The sequence below is a fragment of the Homarus americanus genome, unplaced genomic scaffold (assembly GCF_018991925.1).
Source record: "Homarus americanus isolate GMGI-L3 unplaced genomic scaffold, GMGI_Hamer_2.0 scaffold20930, whole genome shotgun sequence".
NCBI lineage: Eukaryota > Metazoa > Arthropoda > Malacostraca > Decapoda > Nephropidae > Homarus > Homarus americanus.
In genome coordinates, this window is record NW_024748502.1 from 5,354,625 (window position 1) to 5,367,987 (window position 13,363).

Here is a 13,363-nt window from a genome sequence, read left to right on the forward strand (position 1 = left end):
GAAGGAAGCTGAGACCGTCTCACCACACGTCTGTTAGCTTCATCCTCGCGCCTTTCATCTCTCATAAACTTCATTAAAGCAATTATCTCTGGAGACAACGCTGAATATCGAGGTGAAGGGCTGCGCGATGTTGTGGGAGCTGGAGCGTCGTGGTCGGCCATGTCATCCATCTCTGCCGAGCTATCATCCGCCTCACTCATCCGGACGCTGGGTCCACGGCTACGTAAGGCATGAGACATAACTACTTCATCTGTGTACTGTGTCTTAAATCAGTGTTGACCGGTCAGCCCGTCGTATCAACAAGATTTCAGACAAAAAAATTAAATACACAGATAAGTAGGTTATATATATAAAATATATATAAGGCAATCGCCGCGGTCAGTGTGTTAGTACATGTATGTGTGTGTGCGCGCCTTGGGCAGCGTCTCGCTGGGAGGGAGAGGAGGGAGAGACGCGGATACTCGCAGTCAGTCGCCAGTTACCCTCTGGACGCGGTCAGAGAAGGGTGCACTGAACTCTACTCCCCACAAATGCCCAGAACATGCCGTATACCTTGGGAATCCTTTAGAACAAGGTCACACATGAATGGCACGAAACACACAATGCACTAAACACTTCACAGAAAATCACTGTCACTGACACTGCTCAAAGTTGCTAAATTCTTCGAGGACGGGTGGCGGTAGGTTGACGCAGGGAAGGAGTCCATAAGCCGGCTTTCCACAAACTTTGCACTATCACTCGTAATTATCCAGTAAAACTACGCACTGCGCCATGTTAGGTTCTGGATAATAAGTTCAATATACAGGAGAGAACATAAACACCTGTATAGTTTTGTAGGTTCGGTTTACTGGATCAGAGATATGTACACAGAGGGAAGTAGCGCTCTTCAGCTTGGCTCCTTGTCAATTGCTATATAGACGACGTATGGCAAGTGATACATTAGCAGCTTCCATACGTCGCCAGGCACATTAATTAAGCATGTGGGACATGGTAATTACATTGCCACACGCTGCTAGCTAGACTGAATAAATAATACATAAATGGAGCACATACATAATATACATACATAATATATAATCCAGCATACATAATATACATACATTTACTTTACTTTAAATAAGCTATTTAGTGGTGTTGGTAAAAGGGTGGGAATACTGAATTTTCATAAGATTTCAAGTTAAAATTTACCTAGCAAAAAATAAAAACTTTTCAAATCTGAAGATATCACATGATTCTGCACATAGAACTACATCATTAATACCATGGGCCGATTTTTCAAACTAAAAAAAAAAAAATTCGCCTCCGTATGACACATCCCTCCTGCACCCTGCTGCTGTTGTAGAACCTGCTCCTATCATAGACCCTCCTCCTGATGTCGCCCCTGACCCAGTCATCCCAGCCAGTGACCATGAGGACGCTGCCCCTGCAGCTACAGAAGCACAACATTCATCGCCCCCACACACCCTTTTTCTCCCTCTCTTCTCCCACAGATCTCGTGTGTCTAGACAGTTTTCTCCTTCTAGCGGCCGGCTCATCCACGCCCTCGCCATTATGTCTCACATGTGGCATGCACCGCCCGTTCTGCCTCACATGTGCCATGCAACCCTGCAGACAACAATTCTCTACACCGCCTGGAGGGAAGGGGGAGTATTGTAGTGGATTCCTCCCCTACAAACGCTTGTCGCTGAGTAGCTGACCCCGCGAATTCCCCAATGTATGCCTCGTGGTCTAGGTCAACCAGCGCCGCCTTACATGATGGAGGTCATCTATTAAGCCACTCCTACCTCCGCTATATAAGACCTGACCTCGTGGTGACCTATCTCTTTCTACCTACAGCCAGTCTTCAAGTTACACCACCTCCTCCGCTTCTGCCTGGCGGCCCTCGCTCCCGCCGGCGAGCATGGCGACCCACAAGCTGGTCCTCCTCTGAGCATCCTCACCAACCAGCTCTCTCTACATCACGCTTGTAACCACGCTGCCACTTCCCAGCATCAAGCTGCTGTACATCCAATACAATATGTATATAGAGAGCACTTTGTGAGTTTCCTTTCTCCATCCCATCCTGAGAGTGAACCAAATATCTCATACCCCACAATTCTACCCTCAAGTCAACCACGTGCTTTGTTATTAAAGTTGGGTTGGCTGGGTTACAGTACCGCATCTAAGTGCCAGCTGGGTATATATGCAGATCAAACTTACACATCCGTATTATTAAACAACATCTTCCCTTGAAGAGGGTCGTCGTGTTTCAACCGGAGTTTTAAACTAATTGAATCCTGAGGGACACCACAGTACAGTACTTAAAGGGATGTGTGGCGGTAAAATTAACTAATTCCAATAATAGAATTTTATTTTATTGGAATTAGTTAATTTTACCGCCACAACACCCCGTTAAGTTCTGTACTGCGGTGTCCCTCAGGACTCATTTTGTTTAAAACTCCGGTTGAAACACGATGGCCCTCTTCAAGGGAAGATGTTGATTAATAATATGGACGACAGAATTTATGTCATAGCCATCTAGCCAACCCAAGATGATGGATGTCGGTAACTGCAGTGTAATACTGTACAGGAGGTCCTTAACTTACGAATGCCCACCAATACGAACGGGGTTAAACTTGAAATTTACAATATTTTATTTACTTGACTTATTTTTTACTCTCAATTACTATATTTTGTCACTCTATTTTTTTTGTCTTATATGATTTTAGATGTATATAAGGACTTAGGCCATGATATAGTGGGATTTTAAACATTGTTTTGTAAGTACAGTATGCATAACGCATCAGGGGGCGTATATTCAGGGTGTGCTAGGTGTGCTCCGCACACCCACAGCAGTCATGAAATAATGATTTAATACTTTTATTTCATGTAAATAAATATACATGACATTTTACATGTATTAACACAGTGTTAACCTTAACTATTCTTTCTTGGCTTTCCTGTTCGCTTGCTATTAGCTGCAGCGCCTGCAGTTGAGAAGAGCTGTCACCGCACACATTGGGTAGTAGTACCAGAAGGGAGGGGGTTTATAGCAAGTGAAGTCGAGCAGCCATCCAGTAGCACCCAGCCCGCAGCAGAGGAAGTGTTGTGGGGTTACGTGATGTAGTCTCACACTCAGGATGGGTTGGAGAAAGGACACTCACAATGCATTTTCTGTGTATAAATATATTGAATGTACAGTGCAGTTTGGTGCAGGGAAGTTGCTGTGTGGTTAGGAGCTTGCTGAAAGAAGGTGTTGGATGAGGAGCTCGTTGAGAGGTCTTGCCGGTTTAGGAACGTGGAGTAGAATGAGAGCTGGTCAGCGAGGAGCTTGCTGAGAGGAGGTGTTGCGTGTTGCAGGGCTGTAGCTAGAATGAGAGCTGGACAACGAGGAGCTTGCTCAGAGGAGGTGTTGCGTGTTCAGGAACTTAGGGAAGAATCAAAGCTGGACAGCGAGGAGCTTGCTCAGAGGAGGTGATTACGTGTTCAGGAACTTAGGGTAGAATCAAAGCTGGACAGCGAGGAGCTTGCTCAGAGGAGGTGTTGCGTGTTCAGGAACTTACTGTAGGGTAAGATGAATTTCAATGGAGAGACTGAGAGCTTATATACTCGGCTTCCGGAAGTAAACCCGGATGCAAGCGTCACAGGTGGCGACCCCCCCTCCCGTGAGAAACTCGCCGGTTGCTGGATCCTGTCGCATTGGAATGCGGCTAAGCTTGTCAGATGTAAGGAAGAGTATCGCAGGTGGTGACTCCCCGTGAGAACCTTGCCGGTGGTTGAACTCCATTGCTATGGAATGCGGCTAGGCTTGTCAGTTGTAAGGGAGAGTATCCACTACAATACTCCCCCTCCCTTCCGAGTGCTGCAGGAGACTTGTTGTCGGCAGGGTTGTATCCCACATGTGAGACATAACGGGAGCGGGGTGTGGATCAGCCGGCCGCTGCGGGAGAGGACTCTGTCTAGAGACACGAGATCTGTGGGAGAAGCAGAGGTAGAAGGAGGGTTGTGGGTAAGAGAAGGTTGTACAGGCGAGGAATGTGGTGCTTCTCTTGCGGCAGGTACACAGTCCTCAGTAGCGTAAGGAGCAGGGACCACGTCAGGGGCAGTAGGTACCTGAGGATGAAAAGAGGGTACCCAGAAATGTTGTGGGCGAGGTGGTGCTGCAAGGGGCAATGGTAGGCAGACTGGCGGAGGAAGTGCGGGATTAATGTGTTCAGGTCGGTGGGAAGGATGGCGTGAGGCAGTAGCCTTGAATGCAGAAACTGCTTGTCGTAGTTTTTGCAGTGGGTTGTGACGGGCAGCAGGAGTGAAGTGGTCTAGGTCAGAAGTAAGGCATGTGATGTGCTGCTTGATAGTGTAGGAGGTTATGGCGTCCACCAATCCCCGTCGATGTCGCTTCCTCGTGTAGTTGCAGGGAGCCTCACAACGTCTAGCTTTAGCACCAAAACGTTGATGGCACCAACAGAAGGTAGGTACATTGTGCTGGTTGCTGGCTGTGGGGTCAGGGGCAGGACGGGGATGTTGGGGTCAGTAGGACACAGTGTGTGGGGCAGGAACAGGAGAAGCAGCATGCATGGAAGAGCAGAGCTGGTCGAGGGTGTCCATTCTGCGGTGTAGAGACTGTAGCAGGACCCTCATGTCTTGCTTTTCTGGTGGAATGCTACTTCTCTGAGGAGCATTGATCAGGTTGACGAAACCGGGGCTAAGTGAAGGTGTGACCACTGAGTTGTTTGCGGCAGCATGACGCACAGCATTGTATTCGTGGAATACTCTGTCTGCCGTGGCTGCATAGGTGGCCGAGGTAGTGGAATAGTCCAATACTGAGAGGACAAGACAAACTTCTGCAGGGAGCTTCTGAGTGTGAAGCTGGCGCAGGATAGTGTCAGGAAGCCTGTCTGTGTGGCGGGAGTTCAGTCTACGCATCTCGTCCCAGAGACGTGCAGGAGTGGAGTTGCCGAGGGGTAGACTTGATAAGTCTTGTAGGAGAGTGGTGTGGGGCCGCTGGTGTCGCATCTTCAGAGCATCCCGTAGGGCAGCGAATTTATTGTCAGCTGGAGGGATGGTGATGGTCTCTGAGACTTGCGTGGCGACTTCTGTGGGCAGGGAACAGACCAGGGCGACGTACTTTTGTTTGTCGGAAGCTGTAGAGCCGATGAGAGCTGCCTCCCTGTGGATAAGCCAGTCTTCAATGTTGTGATCGAAGACTGGGAGAGTGATCCGTTGCTCCTCCATCCTGTGTGAGTGCGTTTTTCCGGGGGTCACCATTTGTGGGGTTTCGTCATATAGTCTCACACTCAGGATGGGTTGGAGAAAGAAAACTCACAATGCATTTTCTGTATATAAATATATTGAATGTAGAGTGCAGTTTGGCACTAGGAAGTTGTTGCGTGATTAGGAGCTTGCTGAGAGGAGGTGTTGGATGAGGAGCTCGTTGAGAGGTCTTGTCGGTTCAGGAACGTGGAGTAGAATGAGAACTGGTCAGAGAGGAGCTTGCTGAGAGGAGGTGTTACGTGTTGCAGGGCTGTAGCTAGAATGAGAGCTGGACAACGAGGAGCTTGCTCAGAGGAGGTGTTGCGTGTTCAGGAACTTAGGGAAGAATCAAAGCTGGACAGCGAGGAGCTTGCTCATAGGAGGTGATTACGTGTTCAGGAACTTAGGGTAGAATCAAAGCTGGACAGCAAGGAGCTTGCTCAGAGTGGGTGTTGCGTGTTCTGGAACTTAGGGTAGAATCAAAGATGGACAGCGAGGAGTTTGCTCAGAGGAGGTGATGCGTGTTCAGGAACTTAGGGTAGAATGAACTTCAATGGAGAGACTGAGAGCTTATATACTCGGCTACCGGAAGTAAACCCGGATGCAAGCGTCGCAGGTGGCGCCCCCCCCTCCCGTGAGAAACTCGCCGGTTGCTGGATCCTGTCGCATTGGAATGCCGATAGGCTTGTCAGATGTAAGGAAGAGTATCGCAGGTGGCGACTCACGGAATTAAGACAAAGAGGCTCCTTTTATGATGATGTTATAATGCAGTTTACATCGCAAAAAGAAGAAGAATAGAACTAATTTATAAACAAAATAGTAAGTAAAATATATTTTTGTTTAAATTGCACTGCTAATATATGTACACTTCTACAATAATTTTCTTCTATTTTGCATTTCTCTATGCTGTTTATATGCGTAGTATACTACCTTTTATAAGTATGTAATTTATTTTATGCAACTTAAAGTTTAGTCTTTACCTTATTTTAATGCTCAGCACACCCCGTTTCAATAGACACCATACGCCACTGTAAAGCATGTGTTCTTAATTTCATACAAATCCGACTTACAAACATCCTCAGGAACGGAACCCGTTCGTAACACAGGGACTTTTTTCACTGCAGTATATTCTTGATTTAATGAAATAATTCGAGCCACCCCTGTTCGTTAAGTCAAAATATCCACTAAATTGAGCTCTCTCAATTAAGTATACACTAGAGCACCTTAGCTTTTGTCTTTATTCAAGACATTCAGAGGCAACTGAATTTGCAGGGGTGGAATGTCAGGTGAGCCTTTCTTGTGTGGGGGATTAGTGGGCGTCATGACTTGAAGATTGTCTTCAGTAAAGACAAAAGCTAAAGTATTATTAGGTAGATTATGATAAGTATAAGTGTAGATGAACAAAGTTGTATCTCTTCAACATTATGTTACATAACATTTTAAAATATGGAGTGAGAAAGCAGAAAGGTGTGGGTGATTAAAGAGATGGAATGGAAAGGAGTGATAACATGCACCGTATTGCCAAGCGCTCCTCAACAGCGGATGTTTATTTCGCCTCCAGGCAGTCACATGACAAGACCCCCACTGGATGCGTGTTATACTGCCCGATTCTGGGGTCACTCATTCTAAGGGGATAACTTAACTCTACTCTTTATTTTAAGCTTGCTTCCACCAGCCCCCCTGGATAGTATGTAGCTCGTTAGGTAGCGGGCAGAGCAAGCTAGGCATTGGGTTGGGTTTTTTCATTGACCAAATCGAGAGTGGGAAGAAGGGTGAAACATCAAGCATGACTTAACTAATTTATTCCTCAGAAAATATGTTGCATCCCGTCACAATACAAAGAGAGTTGGCCTTCATCAGAAGAACAACTATTATGTTCATTACACTTCACATCAATTATACGTCTTACATCAAATAATTACCATTATCATCTTCATTCTTCATAACCACCAATGACCTCCTTACCTCGGTCATTCCTTCTTACCATAACGCCAAACACATCAGACTGCACCACCTGTTAGAGTATAGCATCACATGATACATTACAGCACCACATGTTATATCATAGCACCACATCCCGGGTACACTTCACACCTACAAGTATGGAACTCCTCGGTATTCTTAGGTACACATACCAGGTACCTCGTTCACACACTACTCTTGTTGAGTAGAGGGGTTACTTTCCAGGTAATCATACCAGTACTGGTCCCAAGTCTGGTATTCTTAGGTCGCTCCACGTAGAGACCGCGAATCTTCTCAAAAATACAATTATTCTCTCCTATCCTGGGTGGTGATATGTAGGGTATCCACAGATTCACAGTGGAGGTGCATAATGGCTGTAAGCAGTCACACCACACATGGTGAGTCCCTCACAGTGTGGTAATGGCCGACGCTCTGAACGCGGGGTACCTATTTTGGTGAGAGATGGGGCGTTCCTAAGAATAATGCCTGATGGGCTTTTATCACCACACACTAGTACAACTATTACTTCACTTTATAACATCAGGCAAGGTTTTAAGATGTAAAAAAACTGTTAGATAAGTCTTTTTAGGGCTGAACGGAGCACGATGGAGTTCACTGACCTGTTTTGGTGAGAGACGGGGCATCATTGAGGGTGGTGCCTTGCGTCTCTAACTGAACTAGGCCTACAGTTTCCAATCTTTAATTTTCACTTTGATTTTATTCTGGTTCTCACATGTACACTTTCCTATTTATTGTGACCTTATGTCTTATAATTATACATCTTAATCCTAAATTACATACGAAAGTAAGGGTCTGGTTTGCCAGTTCCTGGGGAAATTAACTGGGCTACATCATTAACTCAAAACTGTAGCCCGGGGCGGAATGGACGCCAACATAGAACAATGCCTAGCGTCGTATTTTCATGGCGTGGGTATATCCACTGCACTTCAATCTGTATTTAAGGATCCTCCCCTCACACGTTGCAATCGTTGAACACATTCATAAGATTCTCTGATCATTGTATTGTTCTTGGTTATTTGTCACAAGAGAGAACGAGGTGTATTAAGCTCACACCCAGGTATACAAGATATTTTTCTTTGAAGTAGTTTTCGGATCACTTCCAACACTTCACATAGGTCTGATACATTTATCCTTTTTCCAGATCATTGTTCTCTCTTATATTTTAATCTAATACCTGCGGTAGCTATGTTCACTAATCGTTCACAGACGTAAATAGTATGACCTTCAAACACGATCTACACTTATCCTTTATAGTACACTAGTCTGTATCAATTGGACCTTCCCAATCATCATATAGATACCTTGAGTTCTCCTTCATGCTATGAGTACATACACTTAATATTATATGACCGTACATTGGTACAATTCGTATAAAACATACAGTAGGTGAGTTATCTTTTACCAACGTTTCCCGTTTTCTGAGACTCTACAAGCGCGATGGATTTGAATGTTATGTAGCGTAATATGAATTAAAGAGATATTAAGGATGACAATGATGTGCGCAGTACAGTGTTGTCTTAATTCCCATGTGTGTGTGTGTGTGTGTGTGTGTCTGTGTGTCAGGAACACACTTCCAACATCACATACACCCCCAACCCCACCAACAACACACACTCTCCAACATTCATTATTATATATTCTCTTATGACTAGCCTATGGTGTATGCTTTATCATTAATAATATAAAATATTAAATACTACTACGTATGGAAAAAATATAATATATAATCAGTAATTTTCATAAAAATTCAGTGACAAGCCAAATAATAAGGTAAAAATAATTATGTTACTGTATTTGAAGGGTACTGATATTAATAAGCTCAAATTATTAATAAACAACAAATAAATAATATTTTGTCCAGTTACAGTAATAATGACAGGGTGGGAGGTGAGCGACCAGTTTCTCTCCCCAATGCCATCCCTCCTCCACCACCAGTTTCTGTGCAGAATTAAACAAAGAATTTATTTGAAATACCTCTTAACATTCATTACCATATTATCCTGACCACTGGGGTTAGTTATGCAGACTTTTCCCTGTGAAAAAGTCATAATTTTTAGCAACATTACTGCACTGACTTTCTACTCAAATGTACTTAGCTAAAGGATTAAGAACTTTATCTCCTGCAACCTATAAGATGATTACACCCAAATAAATCGTAATCTTGCAAGGATTCTAGCAATGCAAGTTATATTCTGCTAAGTCAAGTCAGTGCCATTTTATAAGAGAACTTTTAAGACTAAAACTGTAGTGTACAAGTATAGTATGTGGCCAGTTGTCAAATTTATCTTTGTGTTTGTCTATTTTCTCTTTGTTAGGCTCACATACAAACGTACACGTAGGAGATCTCGCACTAAGGATGGAGGTGAGAAGGGAAACTCACAATGGCGTTTTATATATATATATATATATATATATATATATATATATATATATATATATATATATATATATATATATATATATATATATATATATTTCATGTAAATCCACAATGAAAACGTGGATAAGATAAATCTTGATAAAATCACACGGGAAAACGGAAACAACGGAGTACCTTAGCTTTCGTCTTTATTCAAGACATCTTCAGAGGCAACTGGATTACAGAGCATCAGCGTCAAATTACCGGCCGATCAGTTTGACGTCAGTAGTGGGGAAATTTCTTGAATCAATTATCGCAGATAGCATCCGATCGCATCTAGAGAAAAGCAAATTAATCTACGACTCTTAACATGGGTTTACAAAGGGAAAATCTTGTCTAACAAATCTGCTAACGTTTTTTAGGAAAGTTTTCGAGGTAGTAGATAATGACGAAAATTACGATGTTATTTACTTAGACTTTAGCAAAGCATTTGACAGAGTACCGCATCAGAGGCTTCTGAGAAAAAATAAGGCTCATGGTATCGAGGGGAAAGTTTTAAATTGGATAAAATCATGGCTCACCGATAGAACGCAGAGGGTCAGCGTATATTTTGTTTGTACAATGCAGTGCTAGGGAGTTGCTGTATGGTGAGGAGCTTGTTGAGAGGAGGTCTTGTTTGTATGAGAGCGTTGCGTAGAATGGCCTTGGTTGGTTGGTTATACAGAGAGAAGAGAGCACTAGCTCTGAGAGTGCAAGAAGGGTACAGTACAAGGTAAAGTTCAGAAGTGGGAAATAGAGGAGGAGGTTAACAGCAGGTGGGCTATCCACCTTGCGGAGACGGGTTTTTTGTCTTCCGTCAACAGTGCTGCCTTAGTGGTTCATGGGGTTAGGGAAGGCCGGTCTCAGCCAAGCTAAGCTAAGTTGTTCTATTTGATGTTTCCTTGGGGCATATTATGTTAGGGGGAGGGGTCCCTCCAGATCCTTGTGGCACTGGAGGGATGATCCCCATCTTTTTCGTTTTCAGTTTTTTTTTTATTGTGGGTGTTTGTGAACTATTTTGGTCTTTATTTATTTGTGGGGTCCCTCCAGGTCCTTGTGTGACTGGAGAGTTGTGCCTTCACGGCGAGGCTGGGGGTATTTATATGATTCTGCCGGATCAGGTTGAGAGGTGTGAAGAGAGCGGTGCTGCTGATTGACTGAGGTGAAGGCGGTAACGGGCCAATCACCGCACAGTCCGAGAGTGATGCCCATCACATCTGGAACTCGCCGCTGGTTGGCTGGTAAGCGGACGGCAAGTGATCAACCAGCAGTTGTAGGGGAGAAAATCCACTACAATACTCTCCCTCCCCTCCGAGTGCTGCTGGAAACTTGTTGTCGGCAGAGTTGTATCCCACATGTGATACATAACGGGTGGGGATATGAACCACTTGGCCGCTACGGGTGATGAATCCGTCTAGTGACACAAAATCTGTGGGAGAAGCAAAGGGAGAAGGAGGATTGTAGATAAGAGAAGGTTGAACAGGCGAGGAATGTGGTGTTTTCTCGCGGCAGGTGCAAAGTCCTCAGGGGCACCGAGTGGGGTGTCTGGGTCCATAGGGCCGGATGCAGGATCTTCATCAGGAGCAGGGTCAGCATCAGGAGTATTAGGTACCTGAGGATGAAAAGAAGGTACCCAGAAATGCTGTGGACAAGGTGGTGCTGCAAGTGGCAACTACGGGCAGACTGGTGCAGGCGTGGTTTCTTGGGGGTAATGATGGGCTGGGGGTCCATCAGGTAAGGTGACCAGCTTCACTCGATCTACATAACATCGGGTATTATCATTCACATAATACACGATTTGGTTCAACACCTCCCACGCTTCATCTTCAGTGGATAGGCCTAACTTCAATCTTAGCATAACCATGATAACCCTTTTGAAACGGTCCCATTCCTCACTACCTGTCAGTAACAGTGGCCGTATCAATTTGGCCACTCTCTTTTCCATCCTATCCAGGGCAGTTGCTACTCTCCAATCATCCTCTGTCACGCATCTTTCAACTTTACGAGAAAAAAAAATCTAGGATGTCATCTACCTGAAGCTCTGCAAATCTTCCAATGTCAACTTTTGAGTAGAGTTAGGGTGGCATGGAGTGCTTACGCTGATGGCGTTCCAACTATTTGGTAGTGGGGTTGAACATCCTGGAACTACTTGAGGACTACTTGTCGGTGTAAGGTGATTCGACAGCTAGGGTACAGGGTGGAAACTTACTGACTGTGGGGCAGTTGGGGTTGTGTCATTTCCTACTGTTATATATGTGTATGTTTATATGCTGCCTTTATTGATTATATATACATTATATATTATGTTACCTCTTACCAAAGTTAGAATGTGTTTAGGCCTTTGTAATCACGAATGTGTTAGGCACGTGGCACACAATAACAACAATAAATGCCGGGTGTAAGACTCAGCATGTGGCTTCTCATTCTCTCATTAAATCATGTAAGATACTACACTGGAGACGAGGATGGGATTCACAAAGTGTTGGTGAAGTCCTTGAAGAGAGGATAAGGATCACTGAAGGGAAGGCTACTCTGAACCTGGAGAATTTAAGTGAAGAGAGCAACCATGGCTTGCGTCAGTGAATACATGGGACGAGTGGGGGAGTATGATGGAGACAAGGAGAACTTCACATCATATTGTGAGAGAATGGGCTTCTTTTTCCTGGCAAATGAATTAATGGATGACGGTGGTGATGCTCAGAAGAAGAAGGCCCCTGAAGAGAAAAGGAAAGCTTCTTTTTGACAGAGGTTGGAGCTAATGTTTATTCTACTCTGGTCAATCTGCTTACTCCAGACAAACCAAAAGATTCCTCACTAATTCAGATTACCAAGATTCTGAAGCAACATTTTGATCCTGCTCCACTTGAGATCGCTGAAAGTTACAAATTTGGCACAAGAGATAGAGGGAAATATGAACCAGTAAGTGATTATATAGTAGCTTTGAAGAAGTTATCCATTCACTGTAACTTTGGACAGTTCTTGAACCGTGCTCTAAGAGACAGGTTTGTGATAGGTCTGAATTATGAAAAAATACAAAATAAGTTAATGAACACTACTAACTTAACTTTTGAAAAAGCATGTCAGATAGCTACAAGCATGGAATTAGCAGAGAAAAACACCAGAGAATTTGTTCCCAATGTCGGTAGTGAAGCAGTTGGCAGTAGTGGCTCAGTGTGTAAAGTAACTGAAGCTAAAAGGAAGAATTATGCCACAAAACAAGGAACATATGCTGATTTAAAATGTAAGAGATGCCTAGTGAACCATGAAAGCTTTCAGTGTAAGTTAAAAAATTCAAGATGCTGCAATTGTCAGCATATTGGACATAATGCTCCTGCCTGCGAGAAAGAAATTACAGCGCTTGCCAGAAGTGATAAAGGTAGAGTATATGTCGTTGAAGGTGGTGAGAAGGAAATGAAAAACAGTATTCATGAGAGTGCCCATGTGTTTACTATTTACACCAGTTATGAAGAGAAAGTTAAACATAGGTATAATGTGGACTTGTGCATTAATGACACACCTGTAACCATGGAAGTGGATACTGCAGATGATTTCTCCATAATGAGTAGAGATATGTATGAGAAGCTATTTGCGCATGTGCCTTTAGAGGACTCAGGTGTCGAGTTGAGAACCTATACTGGAGAGATTTTGAACACAGAAGGTAAATTAGAGTGTGAGGCAAAGTAAAAAATCAGAATTTACAGTTGCCATTAATTATAGCTAGTTATGTGAATAGACTAACTTTGTTAGGTAAGA